The sequence below is a fragment of the Anguilla rostrata genome, chromosome 13, assembly GCF_018555375.3.
Source record: "Anguilla rostrata isolate EN2019 chromosome 13, ASM1855537v3, whole genome shotgun sequence".
NCBI lineage: Eukaryota > Metazoa > Chordata > Actinopteri > Anguilliformes > Anguillidae > Anguilla > Anguilla rostrata.
The window spans coordinates 13,496,644-13,520,045 of NC_057945.1; the positions used below are offsets into that span (position 1 = coordinate 13,496,644).

Genomic DNA, 23,402 nt, shown 5'->3' on the forward strand with positions numbered 1-23,402 from the left:
CCTAAGTGAATGCGCAAAAAGCAGCCATGACCTTTTCCGCTCCGATTGCCGTTTGGAAACTGTAGTCCTTGTAACGTGCCAGTGAGGGGTTTAGCCCTATTAAACCGCTTTAAGGAAAAAATGACGAAACAACATCCCCCTACATGCAACGCTTTAGACGCGACCAAGGCGTACGCGGAATACCTTCTCGTCAACGGAAATTGTAGTTTACTTTCAAGTATCGTACAAATATGTAATTCTATACAGAACATCATTGCCCATAGTCCACCGTAACTGCCCACGCTGCCATGCTTGTGTTTTTGTTATTGTTGAAGGTGGCAAGCTTCGTAGAGTAGCTGACACATTGAGGGCAAGTTGACAGCCGAACGCTTTGTTACCTTTTAGTTAACAGTAGCGGTATTATTCTTAAAAATCCTTTATTTCGTATAATCTATGTCATTTTCATTCACTTGGAAATCTTCCTAGTAGGTGAGTATAACAGTGTGCTGAATAGTAGGCTATGCCTGTGTTTTCTTTTAAAATATATTTTCCGCGATAAAATGTCCTCCTGTAACATGAGATTTATTTAATACACACTACCAGGCACTTTGTAATACTGGGATTCATTAATTCTTTATAACTGTTATGATCTACTGGTTCTGGTTCATTTTTTTAAAGCAATGTTTGTTTTTTTACATCGGTCTGATTAACGATATTCAAATATAGTCATTTTTTAATATAACTGGCCAATAGCTTGTTGCTATTACCATTATGATGCCATTAAGTATTTCGAAGCATCCCACAAAATCCCGTCTATTAGCCAGTCTAGCGGGCTGTTAACGCACTGTTAGAAGTATCCTCTCGCGCTATCTGCGTGCATGGTCTGTGGCTCAGGTAGTCACCTGTGCTTGAACAAGTGTGTTGCCCATGCTTTGTACGAGTAGCCTAGCTCATTTTAAATGTAAAATTGATTAAGGTTGGCAACCAGGTCTTTATGATGGACCTTCATCAGGGTTTCTTTTATAATACGGTGCCAATTGCAGAATAGAGATGACAAATCAAGAGACAGACATATGGCATGGAGGATATTGAAACATTCAGGGGGAAAAAACATTCCGAATCATGTATTACAGTCTTCTTTAAGAAGATGCTCATATCCCTCCATGTTTTCGTCTTCAAAAAGTGCACAGTCAGTGAGCACTGTTAATTGGAGTAAAGGGGACAGGTGTTTCCACTATTTCTGAATGCATTTACTAATTTAGTGGTTCGCGTGACCTGAACTGGTGTTTAGTAACGGTTTCTCACGCAACACTTAGCCTAAGTACGTTTCCAGTTCGTGTTGTTATTGGTGGCGATGATATGACTGTTTATTTCGATGTATTTATTACCGACCCGCCTTCATCAGTCCTACACGTCTCGTTGACCTTGCATACATTTCCAAAACAAGTGTCCTCCAGTTACCTCTTATGTATGTTGCTTCCATGGTTTCCGAGAACAAAATTCTCAGTAGACTGCTGCCTCCCGGTTCATAGAATTGCACAACTCGCTGTAACCATATCTAAGTTCTCGTGCCTGTTTTACTCTGGGCACTTGCAAGAACGTATTTATAATACATACTGACAGAATAGCGGAATAACACTGTCAGGAATTGATTGAACATACTTTATTTCATTACATAGGGTGATACTGTGTTCAGGCTTCTGTGCCCTGCCTTATCCTAATGTGGAAACAGAGGGATGATTCACAGTGTGTTATTGTTGGTTTTCTAAACATATGTTTACATTACATTACATTACAGGCATTTAGCAGACGCTATTATCCAGAGCGACTTACACAACTTTTTAAAAATAAAAATAAAATGATGCAACAGTTTAATAAGGCACACATGGGAAAAAGATCCCTATGATCAGGGGCACTGAGTTTGTTTAAATGACTGGGAAAATTTGTTTTGCTCTTGTTCCTTACAAGTACTCATGTCAGCCTAAATAAACAAAATCACTTTGCAGGTAATATAGCCAACTATGCTCAAAGTCCTGATACTTGGACTGACAATTACTGACAAATTTGGCCACTCGGTTGTATTCCATTATTAACATGATGATGTAATGTAAGTTTGATCTGTCCCTGTGTGATAGACACTCTTTGGCCTTTGCTTGTGTTAATCCTAAGCTTGCATTCATTCTAGTGCACTGCATAGTTGTGATGGTGTTCTGCTTTTGACAGAGTTAAGGATTGGTACGGATCAGCAAGTGAGAACTTGTTGGGATCAAATTGAAACCGTGATTTTTTTTCCCTTCTCCCCTGTCCTCCCTCTAGTAAAGGTGGTTACGTCCAAACTGTTTTGTCGTCATGGAGAAGTTGTGGAAGGTGGAGTTTCGGAATGTGGGGCGGAGCTACTTCCCACAGAGCCGGGTAGAGTGCCACTACAGCTTCAGTGCACAGCACAGCTGGGCCAGCTGTGACTGGATCGGACTCTTCAAGGTAGAGCAATTACACCACAAACAGTGGAGGAGAACAGTTTATGTGCTGAATTGATGCAATGGGCTTAATCTGGTCTTGTCTATTGGGTACCTGCTGTCTGCCTGCACCAACAGCACATGGACTAGGCTGCTCCAGCACAGTGGCTGGGATTGAGTCGATGTATTGTCCTTAACTTTGACTGGCGATATGTTTTTACTTCATAAACGCAGTTCGGCGAGTTCAGTAGCCGCTAAATCTAGCTTGAGTTTGTGAAGAGAAAGTCTAACGCGTGCAGTTACACGCAAGTTAAGGACAAAGGTTGATTGAATGCTGGCCACTGACCTTTGCAGCAGTGAGATGAGCCTGAAATTTGGCCATTATAGTTGGCCATTCCAAACTTGGAGAAAAAAGAGAAACAATAAAAGGATCAAAACAATCTTTTAACCAAAATAGGTAAAAGGAAAAGTGGTGCAATGGACTGAGATAGTTAGACAACCTCAAGTAATTCACAAAACTTGCATTCTTAGTTTTTTGGAAATGTATGTTTGGAGATTTCTGTTTGGAGACCTGCTACCATAATACATTGACAATAACTGGAGCTTCTGTCAGTCTAGTCCCACAGAAAAAGAGCTAGAGATTTCTCAGTCAACAATACACTAGTATGCAAATTGCCTGTTTTCCACATTAATCGCATAGGGGAAATAGGGATTCATATCTGCGTCTGTATTTAAACCACAGTTGCTAAATCCAGTCATATGTATAGCTTTGTATTTATTCTAGTTCGGTTAATGCATTAGTCAGGGGTGGGAAGAGAGGTCCAAATTCACGCAATGCGTGGTCAGTTATACCCAGTTACATCAGCACTCTGGGCACCACCCCCAACCAATCACTGACGAGGAATGGTTGTGGCAATGACATCATGCGCTTTAAGCATCATGGACTGTTTTCAGAATGTCAGCCATTCAAATTCAGGCGGAGGGTACACCATATTTAGATTTCTTACTGTAGCTCTGTGCTCTTTGTATCCCAGTTTCTGAGCTATACTGTTACAATAGTGATATTATTTTACTGAAACATGGGTGAAACAAGTTGCCTGTTGCCACCAGTATTGATAATACAAACAAATATGTAAAATCTGTCTCTGTACGGCTCACTCCCTCTCCCGCTGTCCCTCTCACTCTGTCGGTTAGAAGAGTTAATATTCTGACTGGACATACTGTGCACTTTGACGATGCCGATGTGATGTCACTGTTTTTCTCTCAGGTCGGTTGGTCTTCGCTGAGGGACTACCACACCTTCGTTTGGGCTCTCGCTCCAGCGAACTACACGGAGGGAAGCAATGTCAACTGCTGCGTGCATTTCCAAGGTACCCCCTGCAGCCGGTCCCCTCTGGCCCTGAAAGGTGTGGGTTGGGGGGTGGGGGGGGTGTGCAAAAAAGAGAAAGAATGATTAGAATCTTGTTTTTGTCAGTGCTGCCTGGCAGTCATCCAGATTTCAAGCCCCTCCCAGCCCACTTTTTTCAGTTTCATTGCTTCTGAGCGGGGTTTGAGTGACAAGCCCTCAACGCAATCATTTACAGCCGCCATAAAGCCTGCAGATTGTTTACTTGATATAGACACTTTGAATGTGAGGGTTTCAGTATTTTGATTTAAGAATTTTACTGCCATGTCTCCCGGCTCTCTGTCAGCGGGTTAGAGCCTTGGATCCCGGGGATTAAAATGAAACATAGCTTTTTATCGCAGTCCGAAAGAGATTACATTTGTTCATATTTACACAGTGTGAAAATTAAAATCGAAATGAGTTGCCATGGAAAGGTGCCAGGATTCAATCAATATTTAACTCACAAATAAATGTAAGGAGGGTGTGTTTTTTTCCTACAAGAACCTCCTCGCTTGGTTGATAGAGGTTACGGTGAACAGAATGTAATTTTCTTTAAAATACTGCGACTGTTGTGTTTAGTTTGTGATTCACACTTCGTTATCGAAATGTCTACTTTTACTGGAAGAAAATTCATTTTGCTGTTGCGTAGATACAGAGAGACTTCTGTTGCATGCAGCACCTCAGTGGTGTAACGTGGAGATTCCAGACTCCATTGCATGCTGTCTTCACACTAGGAAGAAGGGAACCCTTTATCTGTGCCTTATGTGAACAACTCAAAAAGACTCTTAAAAGACTATGTTTTTAAAAATATAGTAATTCATTTTTATAAGTAATTCACTTTCGTAAATTCGTAATTCATGTAGTATCCATTTATATAGCTGGATATTTTCAGAATCTATTCAGGATGGGTACAACACCACTGCCCTACCTGGGAATTAAACCTGCAGCCTCTCAGACAGAGGCAGAGCACCTTAATTCCAATCTTTGCCACAGACTCGAAATGCATGTCACATGGAAGGTGATGAATGATGCAATTTCCTCAAAATGCCTCTTAGAATTCGCCAGAATACAGTATTTTTTAAAATGATAATACACTGACCCCCCGTTTCAGACCTGAATGTCGATAACACTTCTTCTGTTCTTTGGAGTTATTTTCTCCCTTTCCCTAATATACTGCCTTATTTGTAAAAGATTGCGATTTTCTTTATGGAACGTAATCATACTGAATGTGTACAAGTACACTTTTGGCCCTCCTCTTCTGGGGTGTGAATTTGCTGAATTATAGATCCCATTAGCGCCTCATCGCGTGAGCGCGGGGCCCTCTCTGTGCAGAGTCCCAGTAACAGTTGCGCGGCAGTGTGTAAAGACTTATGACTGCCAGCCAGTCGGGCCAAATGTGTAATTGCACACTATATCAGAATAGCCTATCGAGAAAGAGAATCATAAACTACGAGCAAAAGGAGAGGTCATTAATATGGATTTTGATATAAAGAGAGTTTCCTGGGGGAAATGATCAAGTTATGTGTTGAAAGGACTGTAGGCAGCCCTGGCCGCCGCGGTGCGGGCCCCATTGTTTGGTCCTCCGTGCGTAAATTAGAGCCCCAAACCCGATCGATGAGTTTAGAAAGGGAAGGCGTGACCGCCGGACGGGAGGGAGAACTCGGGCCGCAGCGCGCCCCCGGAGGAAGGAGGAGGCGGGGTGAAGAGGTCGCGGGGGTTCAGCCGAGGGGAGCCGCCGGTAGGCCCGTGCCTATTGGAGACCGCCGGCTGATTGACAGGTTAAAGACCCAGGAGAGCTCGCGATACAGATCAATGCTCGTGCCACAAGTCATAGGAACTAGAGTGCGGAGAAAGGGTTAAACAATAATCAGGAAGGAGGATGGCGGCCAGATGTTGCCAGGTGGAGAGACTGCCGCTTTCTACCCCGGAGGTGCAGAAGTTTGAGAGCAGGCAGAGAAGGCCGAACGCGCAGTGTGTGACTGTACAGATCGCCACGGCGACCGGTCGCCTCACAGTGCCACTGAGATGCCCTGTCCTGCCCCCCCCCCCCCCCCCCCCCCCCAGCCTCGTACCTGCCCAGGCCCTGCCCGGCCGAGTACCAGTTTGTGTACGTGGACGGGGCGGGAGAGGTGTGCGCCCGCAGTGCCCCCTTCTCCTTCTGCGCCCCCAAGCCTCTGGACGACCTGGTCACCCTGGAGCAGGGGCAGCACGGAGACGGGGACGAGGAGTGCGAGGACATCCTGGTGGTCGTTCCCAGGGCAGAGCTCCTGCAGGTGGGGACTTGGCTCGGCCACAAAACCATGTGTCCATAAACCCTTCTTTCATAACTCTGCAGGCTCCTTTAGGTACTGTAACCATCTGTAACCTGGCCACCCTGCCTTGTTTTTGTGGCTAATTACTGGTTTGCATTTTGCAGTGTAGCCTCTATAGTTATGGGGGTATGAGAGAGGTGGAGCTTATGGATCTGAGACGAGGTTGGGGTGGGGGAGGTTCGTGTGGATATCTATTGATTTCTTTTTCCATCTGTGAAATGGGCAAGGAGAGCAAGAAAACAAAAATCTATTGCACAATTTACAGTTCCCTTTTATGTACTTCTTTCCAAACTGTAACCTGGCCATCCTAATTAGCGGTTTGTATGCAGCGTAGCCTCTGTAGTTCTGTTTGTGAAGACTTCTGTGGACAGTAGTTAGTTTCTGTTCTGTTGGAACATATGTGAATTGTTTGATTACAAATCGAATGCCTCTAATAATCTAATTACTCTCTGTTTCTTTTTTCTTTGATGTTTTGGTTTCTTTCTCTGTTTTTATTCTATTCATGCTGTTTCTCTCACTCTCTCAACCTCTCCTCTCTCTTGACTTCTCACTCTCTCCAAATCTTCACTCTATCATCATCCCTCTCTCTCTCTCTCCCTCTCTCTCTCTCTCTCGATCTCTCTCCTCTCTTCACTTCTCTCTCTGCTTCTCTATCTTTCGTCTTCTCTCTCTTTCTCTCTCTGCTTTTCTCTCACTCTCTCAAGAGTCCGCTTGACGTGAGTGCCTTCGGGAGAGGGCTGCGCTCCTCCAGGCCAGGGAAGCGGAGGAGCGGAAGATGAAGAGAGAGCAGGAGACGAGAGAGGGGGCGGAGGAGGTGTGGCAAAGGGCACGGGTGGAGCTGGAGAGCCAGGTCGTCGACCTGAAGGAGAAGCTCCGACAGAACAAGGAAGAGACGGAGAGCCTGGAGGAGAAGCTGCAGGTACGAGGAGAGCCCCCAGTGGCCAGAGGGGTAAAATCACATCTGTGGCTACAGTGCTCCCAAGTGCCCGTACAGGGGGCTGCTGGGAAGACTGAATCCACTGCTCTCCCGGCCAATCACGAGGCTCGTCCGCCTTTGAGTAGCTGATTACAGTAACGGGAAGCGGCGGGGAGCATCAGCGGGAGGCATCTGCGAAGGTGCTCTTTGTGTGACGCTTTGATACGGAAATCGATAAACACAATGTGCTGAGATATGAGCCGCGTAGCTCATCCCGGCCAGCGGCGGGCGATCCAGGAAGCGATACGCGCTTTACGAGAGCTGGCGCGCCGCGTCCCCTTCCTCTGTTGACTCAGCATTTAACCCGGGAGTGATGCGCGCCAGCAGACAGCTCCTTAGCACTCACTCCCCCCCGCCTCTCCCCCCTACCCCCCCCGCCTCTACCCCCTACCCCCCCCACCCCCGCCTCTCTCCCCCTACCCCCCCCACCCCCGCCTCTCTCCCCCCGCAGAACGGCCATTCGTCTCTGGAGGCCGTGACCGCCGAGAGGGACGGCCTATTGGCCGAGAGGGCCCAGAGCCAGCAGCGAATCAGAGAGCTGGAGGATGACATCAAAGCTCTGAGGCAAAGGGGGCTGGAGACGGACGGCGAGCTGGAGAAGTGAGTTTGCTGTCCGTCCTTCTGTCCGTCCGTCTGTCGCTCTGTCGGTCAGTCAGATGTCGTTTCAAATCTGTCTGCCCGTCTGTGTGTCTTTGTCTGTGCCTGTCCATCTGTCTCTCTCTGTCAGTTCATTCGTCAGTACATTTATCTGTCCGTAACTTTCTGCTCTCTCAGTGGTGAATCATTTCTCTGTAGGATGAAAGAGAGAGTGAAAAAGATGTCAATGCAAAGGAGGGATGAGGAGGAGGAGAAAAAGAGCCTGCAGGTATAATCCACCCGTCGTATCTGTGACCACCCCACACACTGCTTGCGCTGTATTAATCCACAACCTCCCCCTGCACACTGCTTACCCTAATACACATCCACAATACATGCATGGCTGGACACAGCGTCACCCAGGAAGAGAGGGTTTTAGTCAGCCAGGTTGCCCCCATCTCATTGGGCAAATCCTCTATTTCACTGATGCCTGCAGTCTGCCTGCATTTGCCGCGCAGGCAGTATATTTCAGCGATGTAACGGCTGCACCGTTTATGGGTGAAAGGACGCGGCATGCGCATCTGCATTCAAATCGACGTGGCGCGCTGCAGTGCTGAGACAGACCCGCGAGCACCGGGGAGAGAGAGAGAGAAACTTAACGACCCCGCCTCCTTCCTCTCTCCCCCGCCCATTACATCACATTACATCACAGGCATTTAGCAGACGCTCTTATCCAGAGCGACTTACACAACATTCTACACAGCATTTACACTGCGTCCATTTATACAGCTGGATATACGCAGAAGCAGAGCGGGTTAAGTACCTCGCTCAAGGGCACAACGGCAGTGTCCTACCCGGGAATCGAACATGTGACCTTCAGGTTACAAGACTAGCCCCTTACCCTTTATACTACCCCCCCCCCCCCCCTCAGATGGAGACGGAGGCGGCCCTGGGCGAGCTGCGGTGCGCGCGGGAGCGGCTGGACGCCGGCGAGCGCGCGGTGGAGGGCCTGCGGGCGGAGCTGAGCGACATGGCGGCGCAGCGGGACCGCGGGCAGGCCGAGCTCCACCAGGCCCGCCTCCAGGCCGCCCAGCTCACGCTGCAGCTGGCCGACGCCGGCCTCGCCCTCAGGGAGGGCCGGGCCAGCTGGGCCCAGGACAGGGAGGCCCTGCGCCACAACGCAGAGGTAACAGCCCAGCCACAACCTCCCTGCATGCCGTTTGGTCATGTGACGCGGACTGTATATTGTAAACCTACATGTACTGTGTAATATATATAAATACACGTATATTTATTTAAAAACACACACACACTCACACACACACACACACACACATATATATACATATATGTATTCTTGAATGCCAAAAGAAATGTTTACTTACATAATATCAGTAAACAAACCGTTATTTTTTTTAGCTCTTAACCAAATATAGTATTCATAGTACTGTGTAGTGGAATAACACTCTTAAATTTTCACATTTTTTAGGACTGGAAATTTCTAGCTCGCTCTGCAATGTGACACTGCATCTGAATTTACACCTCGTGCTGACCACACGGGGGCGCCCTACACGCCACTGAATCGTGAAATTAATTACTGTTAACCTCAGCTGTTTTTTTAAGAATGCTAATTAAATCTATGGCCAAATATTTCACTGGTGCCCACTGACCTATCTGAACATAAATGAATAATTTTGTGATTTGGCAGCGAACGCACGGTTACAATGTTACTCAGATTTCAAGCCCACTTGCCTTTTATTAGCTAATTAATTATGCTGAAAATTAAAAGAAAAATAAACAATTGGGGTGCATTAATTAAGCTAATTCACATTTTGACGAGCTGGTAACTCATTTTCGAAACTCCATGCTTTATTAAACCATGCAGAGTATTTGAACAGAATTTGAATAGGAACAATTCAGTCCGACATTTTATCACTACATCCCGGTTATTTCTACATCCCATAGTCTTTCTAGCGCGTTGTTCTGTATATAAGAGGAATCTTAGCGGCCATTTTATGGCATTAATTTTGACATGACTTTGACATGTATTGATTTGACATTTTCTCATGTTGATTAGTTGCTTTTCATGTTGATTATAGTTTGCTGCTGCTGAGTACTTTCAGACAGACAGAAAGGCCTGGCACTGATTGGCCACGTGAGTGCGCCATTCATAGTGGCCGCCCAATGTGTGGCCAGTGTAGAGCTGACTGCCACTCCCTCCTGCAGATGGACAGAGAGAGGGTGCAGAAACTGAGCCGCGAGGTGCAGAGGAAGGAGGAGTGGCTGCAGGAGGAGAGGATGGAGAGAGAGAAGGTGGAGGCGGAGCTGGGGAAAGAGAGGGACTGCAACCGGGTAAATAAACGCACACGTATGTGCGCATGCACACAAATGCGCGCACACACACACGCAAACGCGCATGCATGTACACAAGCACACACACACACACAGAAACATATACACATACACGCATACGTACTTGTACACAGACAAACACGCACACACACTTGCATGTACACAAGCACAGATACATGCAGAAACATACATACGTGTGCATAGACACATACACATGCACAAACACACATACATTACATTACATTTATTTCGCAGACGCTTTTATCCAAAGCGACGTACAAAAAGGGCATTTCATGGTCATAGACAACTGCTAAACACAGGTTCAGTAAGGTACAATACTTATTTTGTACAGCTATTTCTAGCCAAGAACACAGTTTAGTTCACACAGTGAACACTATTCAGACCTAACCTCTGCAAAGCCAACTAGGCAGAAGAATAAGCTACAGTATTAGGACAAATACAAATTACCAAGAAGTGCTGGGATGGGGCAACATGTAACAAGTGGGGGGGGTTTAGAGTGAAATATACAGCGTGGTGGTGGTTAGTCTAGGTATAGTCTGAAGAGATGAGTCATACACACACATGCATACATATATACATATATTCATACATACATACATACATACATAAACGCATATGCGCTTGCAGACACAACTATATTCTCCATGCCAACCCACATTCATGCATGCGCACGCACACACTCCCCCTACGCAAGTTAACATGCGCTTCCCCACACATTAATACACAGACATATTACACTCCCACCTCACGGCGCACGCACATACACACTCACCCACCGTGTAACGAGATGTGAGGGAACACATAAACCTGACACGGACACGGACAGTTACCTTTCCCTCGGCGGGCAATGCTAGCGCCGCGCGTTGCGATTTTGAAGGAATGCTGCCCCCTGCAGGTTCAGCTGGGCGAGGTCCGGAGGGAGCTCCACGAGCTGAGAGCTAGCTTGTATGAGGTCCATAGAGAGAAGGACCGGAACCTTCTGGAGAAACAGGCACGTTGACAGTCTGAACCATCGTGTCTGTGTCTGCTACACTGGACCACAGGCATCAAGGCCATGGGCAAGATTTATCCAACCACAAATTAAGCCTGTGAGGCAGGGTTGGACTCAACTTAGAACTGAATTAGAATTTTTTGTAAATTTCTATTCAGTTCATTTTGACACATTCAAACATTTGTATAATAGTGACTGAGAACTGAAATGGAATTTGTTTCCTTTCATTCCAAATTTCAATTTTCAGAATGAGTCTTTAGTAAAAGCCATATGTGTATTACTGAAACCAACTAGGGTCATCTGATTAATCATCTGATTAATCTTGATTGATTTTTTGACCCAAGTCATTTCTGAAACAGGCAGTTTGGAGGACGCACACATGAGTACACCCTCCTAAATTGACAGGTTCAGGCCCACATGTGATTTTATACTTCAGAGAATGAAGTATAAAAGCTTGTTTTATATCTTTGAGCATTCTGTTAAGACTCAATGATGTCATGGCATTCTATGTAATATAAATTATACATTAATAATCATTATGGAAACGAATATGCATGTATAGGTATGCAAAATATGAAAAATAATGTGTTCAAAAAACCCTACTGATGCAGTTTCACGTCCCTCTGTATCCCTAGTGCATCAGTGCTGCTAACATGTTTATTCCTGCTATAAACGGGGGCTCGTCTGGGATGTGAACCCGAGACCTCTCATACCCAAAGCGAGAGTCATACCTCTGGACCAACTCAAAGCTAGGCTCTTATTTAGCTTGCCACTGACACACTAGGGGTGCAGAGGGATGTAACATGCCGAAAGAAAAAAGGGGATTCTTCGAGCACTGCACAGTGTGCGGGGGTGGAGTATAATGGGCAGGGGCGTACCGTGTTCCCCCGTGGTTGGCTCGTGCCCTGACGTGGCGCGTGGGTTCTTGCAGGACCTGATGGGGTACATCCGTCAGCTGGAGCAGAGGCTGGAGGCGGTGGCCGACGCCAAGTGGAGCGAGGCGGCGCTGAACGCCAGCTGTGAGTGGCGCCCCCACTGGACTGGATGTCCTCCGAGCTCTCCTTCACCTTTCTCGATACATTTCAAAAGCCCAATCTGAAAAGAGCGGGAGTTTCAACATGGTTTTAAATGAAAGGGCCTAAGTATTCAAGCTATTTTGATTAAAGTCATTTTAAGCATTGTTTTTGTCTTTTTGAGTACACTTCAAAATTTGTAGTTTTAATGCTTTTTCCTACAAATAAACATCAAAACATAATCTATATATAATATATAATCAAACATTAATATCTTCCCTACATTTATGAATGTACCCATGTGCATAATTCCAGGATGAGGCAAGTCATAGCATTGTTAAATAATTACTATAGGCTAGCTAGCTAGCTATTCACAATTATCTAAGCAGCTACAGAGAGCTACTACTAAAAATAAGAAACTGATAAATCATGTGCTAAGTGTATGAATCGAATATTCTTGCATTGAGTATCATTCAGTTTCTTATTTTTAGTAGTTTGTCTGCGTGGATCTGTGTCTTTCCAATAATATCAAGCTCAAATTGTGGCTCAAAAAATGAAAGGCTCCATCTCCATCTACCACTGCATGAATCAATGAATGTGCCTCCCTGGCTCCCCCCCCCCCAGTAATGTCAGTGGTATGTCCCGTGTGTTTGTGCAGCTCGCCCCAGTAGTCCCTCTGGCAGCTCTGAGGATGAGAACCCCGAGGCTCTGCAGGCGCCCCGCCCCGCCGGCCAACTGGTCACCTACAGCCTGTGCAGCCCCCCCGAGCACGAGGCCCTGCTGTTTCCCATGGCTGCCTCGCCCCCCAGAGATCCGCCCCGAGGGCAGGTCGTCATCAGCCAGCCGGCCCCCGTCTCCTCGCCGCGGCAACCGGAGGACGACACCCTAACGCATAGCTCAGAGTCGGTAAGCGGTGCAGTCGTATGTGGACTAGGCGTCATCGTGGATCCTGCCAAACCCGAAATTCCCAAGAATCTGACCTGCACCCAACAAAATTGTGGGCCCATAATTATCCGTTGCACCACTGACCCTGATATGGGCCCATAGTTACTGTGAGATGGGCCAGTTGTTCAGCCTTGGGTCAAAGGAAACCTTTAGATCAGACATGCTGGTGAATGCCCTGTAGCGACAGTGACTTCCACTGACTCACTGGAGCCTTCTGTCAGGTAGTCCCCCTCTTGTCCGTTTCTTGTTTGCCGATTGTTTGTTCATGTCATTATGATCGTGTCCCTCTGTCCTTAAACTAGGAGGGGGAGGAGCAGGAGGCGGGCCAGTCCGGCAGCCAGAGCTCTGAGGAAGAGACCGCCCTGCTGCTGCCAGATCACAAGGGCACCATCTTCAGGTAGCTAAAATGGCTTCTGCTGTCCTCCGGATCAAATTGCACCTGCGCTTCCCTCTACAGAAGGGGTCTCCAACCCTGGTCCTGGGGAGCCCATAGGTCCTGCTGGTTTTCCAGTCGTCTGTTTTCTCCTTAAAAAAAAACCCCAAAATAACTGGAGACCCAGTGGCTCAAAGATCAGTGGCCTGTGCCTTTCAGACGCTCAGCTCAACTGAATTAATAGATTCCGATTCGGAAAATCAAGATTGACACAAATCTACTTTCGATTTCATTAGAGGTCCCTGACAGAATTATTTCAGCAATCATTCACTGAGAGACCTGGCTGCACGTACAGTGCAAGGTGGATGAGCACCCAGAAATATTATTCGACAGTATATAAAATGGGTGACCCCACTTTATGGTTTTATGGTCTGTTCTGGGACGGGCTAACATATTCTATGTTGGATAGGCAGGGGGCACCAAATAAGCTTGATTTACAGCCCAAGTCCAACCCGTCTTTAACCTCATTAGTCTTACAGGCCCCGCTCTCTGTTTGCCTTTTACGGTAACTGCAGGTCAATAGAATGATAATTGTAATGTCGCTGAATTAATTGTGCTAGTGGATAAAAAAAACCCTGATATTCAACAGATCAAAGCAGACGAAACTGGAGGGAAACTCAAAACTGGATGGAAGATTAATGAGAGGGCAAGCACAAATTCCCAACAAATTTAATTAAAAGAAGTATGAGTTCAAAAAAATGATTTTTTCATACCCTTCGAACTTATAGCAGCCTGTGGGACTTTTATTGTTGCCACCATAAATAAGTGTTTAAAAGGCAGGCAGAGTTTCAGAATAAAAGCTGACATTATTAAGTCTTCTAGATGCATAAGACGCAGTGTAGATTGTGATATATAAGGTCCTCAATCTCACAGTCCTCAATCTGGGTACTGGTGTCCCATTGTAGAACAGAGAATGGGACACATTGGAAATGAGAAATTGGAAATTAGCATGGACAGGGGTAAGCAGGGCGCAACAGGGCAGAATCCCTGTCCAGAAAAACATAGCAGATGTAAAGATGCATGTCAGTCAGAAGCGGTATAAGGAGATATTTGAGTGCCGTCTGTATAGCAATGGCATGAAAATCCATTCAGAGGCTATTGAGGGCCCCATAGAGAAGAGGCAAGAGGGAAAGCGCCAGAGGGCCAAGTAATGAACCTTGTGCCACACCTACTGAGAGCAGGGGTCAAAATGCACCCGCCCAGCGACCGGTCAACAGCGGGCCGTCTCTCAGGGCTCGCCCGGCTTGGATGGAGAGAATACGGAAGAGAAGGAGCCAGGCGGAGCCGTTAAAGACGGAAAGCGGAGGACGGGGGAGGGAAAAAAAAAAGTGGCCGTAGGGATGATTTACCGCCAGGCGGCTCACGACCCATTTTCAGCACCATTAAAGTATCGTTCAGCATCTAACTCCATTGCCCTTATCCCCTTTATGTGCGTGCAGCCTGACTGTCTCTGTCTCTGTCTCTTCCACAGTGAGATCCTCTTTATGTGCGTGCAGCCTGACTGTCTCCTCTGTCTCTGTCTCTGTCTCTCTTCCACAGTGAGATCCTCTTTATGTGCGTGCAGCCTGACTGTCTCCTCTGTCTCTGTCTCTGTCTCTCTTCCACAGTGAGATCCTCTTTATGTGCGTGCAGCCTGACTGTCTCTGTCTCTGTCTCTCTTCCACAGTGAGATCCTCTTTATGTGCGTGCAGCCTGACTGTCTCTGTCTCTGTCTCTTCCACAGTGAGATCCTCTTTATGTGCGTGCAGCCTGACTGTCTCCTCCGTCTCTGTCTCTCTCTCTCTTCCACAGTGAGATCCTCTTTATGTGCGTGCAGCCTGACTGTCTCTGTCTCTGTCTCTCTTCCACAGTGAGATCCTCTTTATGTGCGTGCAGCCTGACTGTCTCTGTCTCTGTCTCTCTTCCACAGTGAGATCCTCTTTATGTGCGTGCAGCCTGACTGTCTCTGTCTCTGTCTCTCTTCCACAGTGAGATCCTCTTTATGTGCGTGCAGCCTGACTGTCTCCTCCGTCTCTGTCTCTGTCTCTTTCTCTCTTCCACAGTGAGATCCTCTTTATGTGCATGCAGCCTGACTGTCTCCTCTGTCTCTGTCTCTGTCTCTCTTCCACAGTGAGATCCTCTTTATGTGCGTGCAGCCTGACCGTCTCCTTTGTCTCTGTCTCTGTCTCTGTCTCTCGTCCACAGTGAGCTTGCAGACTCCCCGATGTGGTGAGACGTTGGGGCGCAAGAGGAACTGTCCGCCTGAGGCGAAGGAAATACTGCCTGTTGCATACCGATACAAGAACTACCTATGCAATATTGATACGGAATGCTTCTTTTTACATGTATGGACTTTTAACTGCAGTAGAACCTGTACAATTTGTACGTGACATTATATCCCAACAGCCTTTAGTATTCACCCCCAAATATGTGATCGCAAAAGTTACAGACACATACAGTATGCAGGTGCGTGCCTCTTACTGAGGGGCAGACGAACAAGTAGAAGCGATCATTTGGTTGGTTTTAATCCGTTTCGTTTTTTTTATAACAGTGAGACTGAGTGTGAAATGTTGTGGATGTGTATCTGATTTTTCTGAATTTGTTTTTGTTTTCAAAGGGGTCTCAAACCTGATTTGAACTTAATCTCACTCTAGCACACACACGGATAAGCAAATGTTGTGATTTCAGTGTGGTAACCACTGAGCTGAGCGCTTTTCACACTGAAAGCAGTGATGTCCATCTCCCTTTCCCCATTGATTTGGTGTGGCCGTTTTTCCTCGCTTTGTGCCATTGGCCCTGACCGTAGAACAGCCCTTTGTGACATCATGTGTTGCGCTTGCTCTTGCACGTGCTCAGTGCGCTGCTGAACATTAGCTGACGCGATGGTGAAGAACAGCAGGTTTGAACAGGCCCAAATATCAGACAAAATGGAGCTCAGTCAGCACTTTGCTGTGCTCTGCAGTTACTTTTAATGATTTTATGAACCATTAAAAAATGGTTTGGGGGGGGGGGGGGGGGAGCAGGCTGGCATTTAAAAGTCTTTGCACTTGATTTGATCACATTTCTCTGAGCGTTCCTTCTAGTTTTCCAGTCTACCCTTCCCAGACACCTGCCTTCCCCTTCAGAGCTGATGTGTCTGCAGTTATTAATTGCATTCTTCTGGATAGATATGAAATATCAAATATTTCCCCCCTGATCATTTTTCTAGCTGATTCCTGCTTTTGGGTGAACAATGTGCTGACAGTGAAATGATCACATGGGGTTCTTTTGGGGTTAGTGTTTATCCTGATTAGTAATACTGTCAAAGACTTTGTTTTCTTATCCTTTCAAAAACTGGTATTGTGTCCAGCTGTGGCCAATTATTCTTACACAAAATTGATCACTGCAACAACAAAAAAACAAATCATATCTATTATATTATATTTTATAATTACATACACTGGTAAGGAGCTATGCGATGTCATATATTTGAAACTGAATATGAATTTTGCACCTCTCTGATACCGGTGTGGGACAGAGGTTCAGGTCCTGAGTCAGTATTACGTTAATCTGTTCTGTTGTACTGTACTGTTATGTACTGCAGTACATTGTACTCTGCTACTGTGCTGTGCTACCGACCTGTAGTAAAGTATGTGCAATTGTACTGTCCTATTATGCTCTGCTAGAGTACTATACTACTCTACTATTGTACTGTGCTATTGTCTATATACTACAGTACTGTACTAGAGTCTGGACTATTGTACTGTGCTATTCTGCTGTGCTACAGTACTGTACTAAAGTCTGTACTATTGTATCCAGTTCACATTTGGGAAGTGATGTCAGAGTTGTTTTTCCTGGGGCTGTTCCATTCAGTTTTCCGTTTTCCTGAATAACAGAAGATCTGCAAAGATTTTTGTATATTCATCATAGCTATTGCCCGAGTGTTACATTGCTTTAAGTCAGTACTCTGCCCTCACACAAAATGCAATGATATTGTGATAGAGAGAATGCATGAAGAGAGAATTTTAGGATTATTTTTGGAAGTTAATTATGGAAGAGAGAATAAGGACAATTAAACACTGTTTATACTATGTGCTTTCAGTGTCTTCTTCAAAAGCCTGTATTACAGGCAGTTTGCATGATAACTAACAGCTTGAAAGTGATACCGGTTAGAAAATTCTAACTTGAAAGTGCTGGGCTGTAAACAAGAATGTTCATACGTGATGCTGTTAGCTTTCTGCTGGGAGAGGCAGTACGTATATAATCTCTATGTCTGTGACAAAAGGAGTTTGCAAGAATGTCTTCACTCAGCTTTTTTAAATGGCAAGCACTTTCTTCTGCTCTTTCCCCTTTTCTATTTTACTACTACAGAGTATACGGTTATGGTTTAGTATTGTCCGGGATAGTGCACATACAGACCCTGTTTTCTGTTCACAATATGGAAGCTTCTGTTGGGTGTTCCAGGTTCTGCTGGAGACCAGTGACCAGTAACGATTGTAAAATAGGTCAGTTATGGTCAAGCCAATTACAAACCCGACAAAGAACAACCAATTATTATGATGATTATTATGATAGTGATTGTTATCTCCATGGGAGTGTCTGGCGGTGTTTTCTCAGTAATGATGCGCTGGTCCCCACAAGTAGAGCATAGCTAGTGATAGCATTTTTGTGCAGGGTGTGCTTATCTCTGCAAATCAGCACCTTGGAGCTATACAGGTTTTTTTGGGGGTCTTTACGTTTTTTTAATCTCAGTTAGACAACGTGAACCCAACCATCCCTTTTCCCAAGTTAATTTATCTCAAGTGTCTGACACTGTACAAGTGTGTGTGGTTGAGTTTCTGTAATGAGAATAAAACGCTGTGTGTGTGCCAGTCTCGTTTGATATTGCTTTGAGCAAAAACGGCTCACCGGATGACGTAGTAGAGGAGCAGAGGTCCTGGGGGAGTTCAAGACCAGGATTATCATTTTTTGCTTTGAGTATACAATCGTTGTTGTATTGTGTGAAGCACTTTGTTACATTTTACTTGTATGAAAAGTTCTATACAAATAAAGTCTGATTGATTGATTGATTGATTAACGGAGTGCTGGACGTGCAGACGGCAGAATGACATGGGTTCTCATCATCGAACATTCTGGTGTGTTCTTTCTATTTTACCGTTTGCCTCAAAGAAATGTACAGTCAGGCTGACCTGGCTCCTGTCTGAGTGGCTCAGATCAGCAGCTGCGTGGCAACGAGCCGGATCGCGTGCGTTCACCTGCTCTTCCTTTAGCCTTCAGCGCCGCCTCCTCTCCTTTTTCTTCTCTCTCTCTTTCCTCCCTTCATCTCCTGAACACCTGTATTCTTCTGTTGTATATAGGCTCACTCCTCCCGTCTCCATCACTCACTCTCTCTCTCCCCCGGTCTGTCGGGCGCGGGACGGCGGGCTAATTATAAAGTCGATGGTTTCGGGCTGCCTGCTTTACGGTCCCCTTTAAAACCTTAACGGAGAAATCGCTCCGGCTTTGACGACTCCCCGATTCTTTATCTCTTTTAATTAGAAATGTAAAAGACGTGAAGACCCAGGGGCCACAACTCTCCGGCTGTTTCTCAACCCCCCCCCCCCCCCCCCCCCGGCCCCGATCCCTCCCTCCGCATCTCCCAGTTTCTCTTTTCATTTAGCTCCCGTCCCATTCTTTCCCTCAGAGGTATCCGTCTCAGTCTCTGTCCCTCTTTCTCTCTTATTCCCATCTCTCTGTGTCACTCCTTCCCTGTTTAGTGTTTCAGGGTAGTTCTGTTCATCATCCTCTCTTCTAGGGAAGGTGTAAAATTCACAAGCGCCCCATTCCCAAAGATACTCCCCCCTCTGACCTCCCGCCTCCCTTGGACAATGCTCCTCAGCCCCGCCCCCCCCATCTGCACACTGTACACAGGTATCATCCTCACTTGCCCCTACACACACACACATTGTACATATGCACACATTCCACAAATACACATGCTGCACACATACAGTACATGCACACACAAACACACACAATTATTTTACCCAGTTTGCTTACCACATACGTGCATGCACACGCAATTACAGACACACACAAAGTACACACCCCAAAACATGCCCATAAATGTATCCACGTACAAAACGTGTATCCATGTATCAGAATATATTGATGGATAGATTCATGCACACATACTCACCCACACACGCACATGCACACACACCCACACACACACACACACACAGTCCTGACAGTAATGCCAGCTTCAGTCTCTAATTGGACTACATAAGGCTTAATTGCCAATGACTGTAGTGCACATCAGCCAGACTTCTAGGAGTCCCGGTACCCCATTGGTGATGTTAGACCAGCACCGAAGGCACATCAACAGGCGCTATATAGCCAATACATACACAATCAATTCAAATGCACGGCTTCCATTGAGAGTAAGAAGAGGCAATCCCTGGTATACTGCCAACATTTCTCCATTTTCATTATCTTAAAATGTACTATGGCACTCTCTTTGTAATGCACACGAGAAAGAGACATCCAGGATATGATCTGGGAGTCAGATGTGACAGGGTCAGATGTGGCCCTAACTCTGAGCATGATTTGACACCTGCACATGTGCAAGTGGAGACCAACATGTTCAGGGTGCCTTCTGAGTGGACAATGTAGTGGGTCAGAGGTACCCGACCTATGCCGGGGAATGCAGCATTTGCACAAATGCTTTCTTCTGAATGTCCTGTTGTAAATAAATTTCAGTTGAGGAATAGGAAGATACAACATGATAGTGCTGTGTTATAGCTACCTGTCTCTTCTCTCTTTCTCTCTCTGCTAAGATCAAATATAAAAACAGAAACGCATAAAATGAATGAATAAAAAATCCCAGGCAGCCTCTTTAAAACCTCCCGACCAACATGCTGGCTCTTGTGTTCCCATGGCAACACGTCTTCTTCAGGTTGAAAACACGATTTAACGCCATCCTGTAAAACGCCATATAATATATGGGCCTCCTTTTAATCTTCGCCACGCTTTATCGATCTCTATTTAATGAAAGTTAATTATTGCAATCATTTAATTAGCAATATCCCGTCATCTTTTATTGCACTTTTCTCGCGATTTATAAAAAATGACCATGTTAGCAAAATGTGGTCTGGATGCGTATGTTCTGGCATTAAAGACCAAGTGCAGTCAAGAAACACAGTATTTCTTTCTATGCATATTTATGAACCAGGGGTAAACATGAACCAACAGAGTTATTGTTTCTTTTATTGAACATTTGCTTATTAACGTCAAGTCTGTCAAAATAGCGCTACAATTTCCTGGGCCAACATGGTGAGAGAGTGAAGATTTAAGAGTGTTGTCATTCTGTCCAGAGGTGTGAACAGCTGCCCATACTTGTAATAAAACTTGCCATGGCAACATAAAAAACATTCATTTTGTGCTCAGAGCGACAGGCAGGAGTATGCATCAGTGTGTTATGTGTAAAGACCATGCACTATTGATATTTCCCTTCGCCCGCAGGCTATTCGTTTTTACCAGTGAAAGGTGAAAGCGTAGCTACCTCGCCCGCAATCGGCGCTAGCTCTCGCCTCTGGCGTTTCTGAGACATGCAGACAGTGCATCTCTGGTCAGTGCATCTCGGGAGGGCTTGCGCTTCAGTTACGGAGCTCCTCCCATCTGGGAGTAGGCGGCTTGAAGGTAAATCTAGAAGCAGAACGAAGGCTTCCAAACAGGTGCGAAGCGGCACGGCGGCGCGGTGGCTAGCACCGTCGCCTCACTGGGTCGCCTGGGTTCGAATGCCTACCGGGGCCTCTCTTCGTGGAGTTTGCATGTTCCCCCCACGTCCGCGCGGGTTCCCTCCCTGTGCTACGGTTTCCACCCACAGTCCAAAAACATGCAGGTAGGCTAATTGGAGACTCTAAATTACCCATAAGTATGAGTGTGTGAGAGAATGGTGAGTGAATGGTGTGTGTGCCCTGCCATAGATTGGCAACCTGTCCAGGGTGTATTCCTACCTTTCGCCCAATGCACGCTGGGATAGGCTCCAGCACCTCCCACAAGCCGAAATAAGCGGGTATAGATGATGGATGGATGGAAACTGCTGAGAAAACGGGGGAAATGGGGGAAATGTTAATTGTGGAAATGAATCATTTCAATTCATTTATTTGCAGTGTATGTATCACCCTCCAACATTATTCACACCCTTGATTAAGCTGAGCTAAATTGTATGGTCAAAATTTGTAACCAATATTATTGAATGCTCAGAGAAAGTTTTCATTTAAAAAGTAATACTTTTCCCCCCTGAAAAGATATATTCACACTACTGTTATCAGCACTTTGTGTACCCTCACTTCGAAGGATACCACTTCAAAGTTGTGTTCTGTAGCATTTCATGAGATTAGTTAACGTATAGCAGGGATACTCTAATCTGGCCTTCAAGGACAGTAATGCTGCTGGCTTTTTCCTCTGTCTGATTGTCCATTGTCCAATAATGTCACTGATTGGCCAGAGATTACACTCACCTGGTGCTGCAGGTTTGAATCAGTCCCTGGTAAAAGGGGAGGAATGAAAACTGCACAAACTGCATCTTTCAAGTTCCAGCAGGTTCTTCATTCTGGGCTTGTAGACTGTCCTCTTCAAACAACAGGTGGATTGGGAAGAACAGACAATCTATCCTTCTTTCATTTTTTTCTTTATTCCAACATGTAGAAAGCAGGAATGGAAACAGACAGAAAAGGGATCACAGCTCACAAGGTGCCATGGCAGGGGATCGAATCCCCACCCATTTAGAGGGACTCATGCACCGCTTGACCAAACCACAGATTATTGATCGGGTTCAACACCTGGCTCCAGGTGATGGAATCTGGAACTGCAGCCACATCATGCATAAAACAGTGTTTCCAGTCTGCTTCTTTTCACACTGCAGACTAAGAAGAGTCAGAGGAAGATTGTCAAATGTGGCTTTTGCAGGCACACAATTGACTAGCAGAGGTCACTGGAGAGCAATGAAACACAGTCCCCTAACCAGCTGAACCCTCCCATACCCCATGGAGCGGGTGGCCACAGTTGGCACTGGCATAGTCTGGATTTGATCCGGGACTGTGGAGCTCATCAATGCTCCGCAGCATAGAGCCATAACCGAATGAGCCACCCAGCAGCCCATGGTGGTGGGCCATTGAAGTTACTGGGTTCTTTTGCATCTGCCTGGTAAGGTCAATGCATGACACGACAAGTCCCAAGACCTTTTGGCCAAAAACCTGGTGTCCCCAACCAGGAAGTTTAAACCGAGCCAGAAATGGATGCTTCAGCGAAAAATGGTCCAAAGCAAACCTCAAGATTAATCAAAAATAGCTAACCGATTACAAAATGATTGTTTTTTAATGGACATCTCACCTCTGACTCATGTCTGTGCAAACTTGGCGGTGTGCGAAGAAGCAACTGGTGACATCACGTTCTCTGGAGAAGAGTGCTTGTCTACACCCTCCCCCATCGGCCCCATCGGCGGCAGCATGAGTGCAGCTATATATACGCTTGGGAATTCCTATGAAAGTTTGCTTTGCTTGCAGGTGATACTGTATACTAGTCACGCTACCCTTACACAAAAAAAAGCTCTGTTTACAATGCAGACAGTGCACTTTGTTTTTTATGGTCACGTTTTCCCTCTACATCGAAGTTATAACCAAGATGTTCATGTAAATAGCAGATTTAATGACCCAGATGTTGATGATATTATACCACTTTCCTTTCTCTAGACAACAGTGACTCCATTATGTACTTAAATGTTAAAATTTGACATTAAAAAGGCTGATAAATTTTTTTAACCTAAAATTAGTTGGCAATCAAAGATGATTTATGGGACTGATTAGTATTTACAGTTTTACATTTAGGCATTTAGCAGACGCTCTAATTCAGAGCGATTTACATAAGCACATACACGCAAGTTTAGGCAATGAACAATGAATAATGCTGATGCTAAGTCATCGAGGTCACAAACGATGGTTGGAATATGTAAATCGGTACAGCT

At 45.7% G+C, this 23,402-nt stretch overlaps 1 pseudogene; it reads left to right on the plus strand.

Annotated features, from left to right (window-relative positions):
* Window positions 1–249: 249 nt before the first annotated feature.
* LOC135237435 (calcium-binding and coiled-coil domain-containing protein 1-like) lies at window positions 250–17,487 on the plus strand (annotated as a pseudogene).
* The last annotated feature ends 5,915 nt before the right edge of the window (window positions 17,488–23,402 follow it).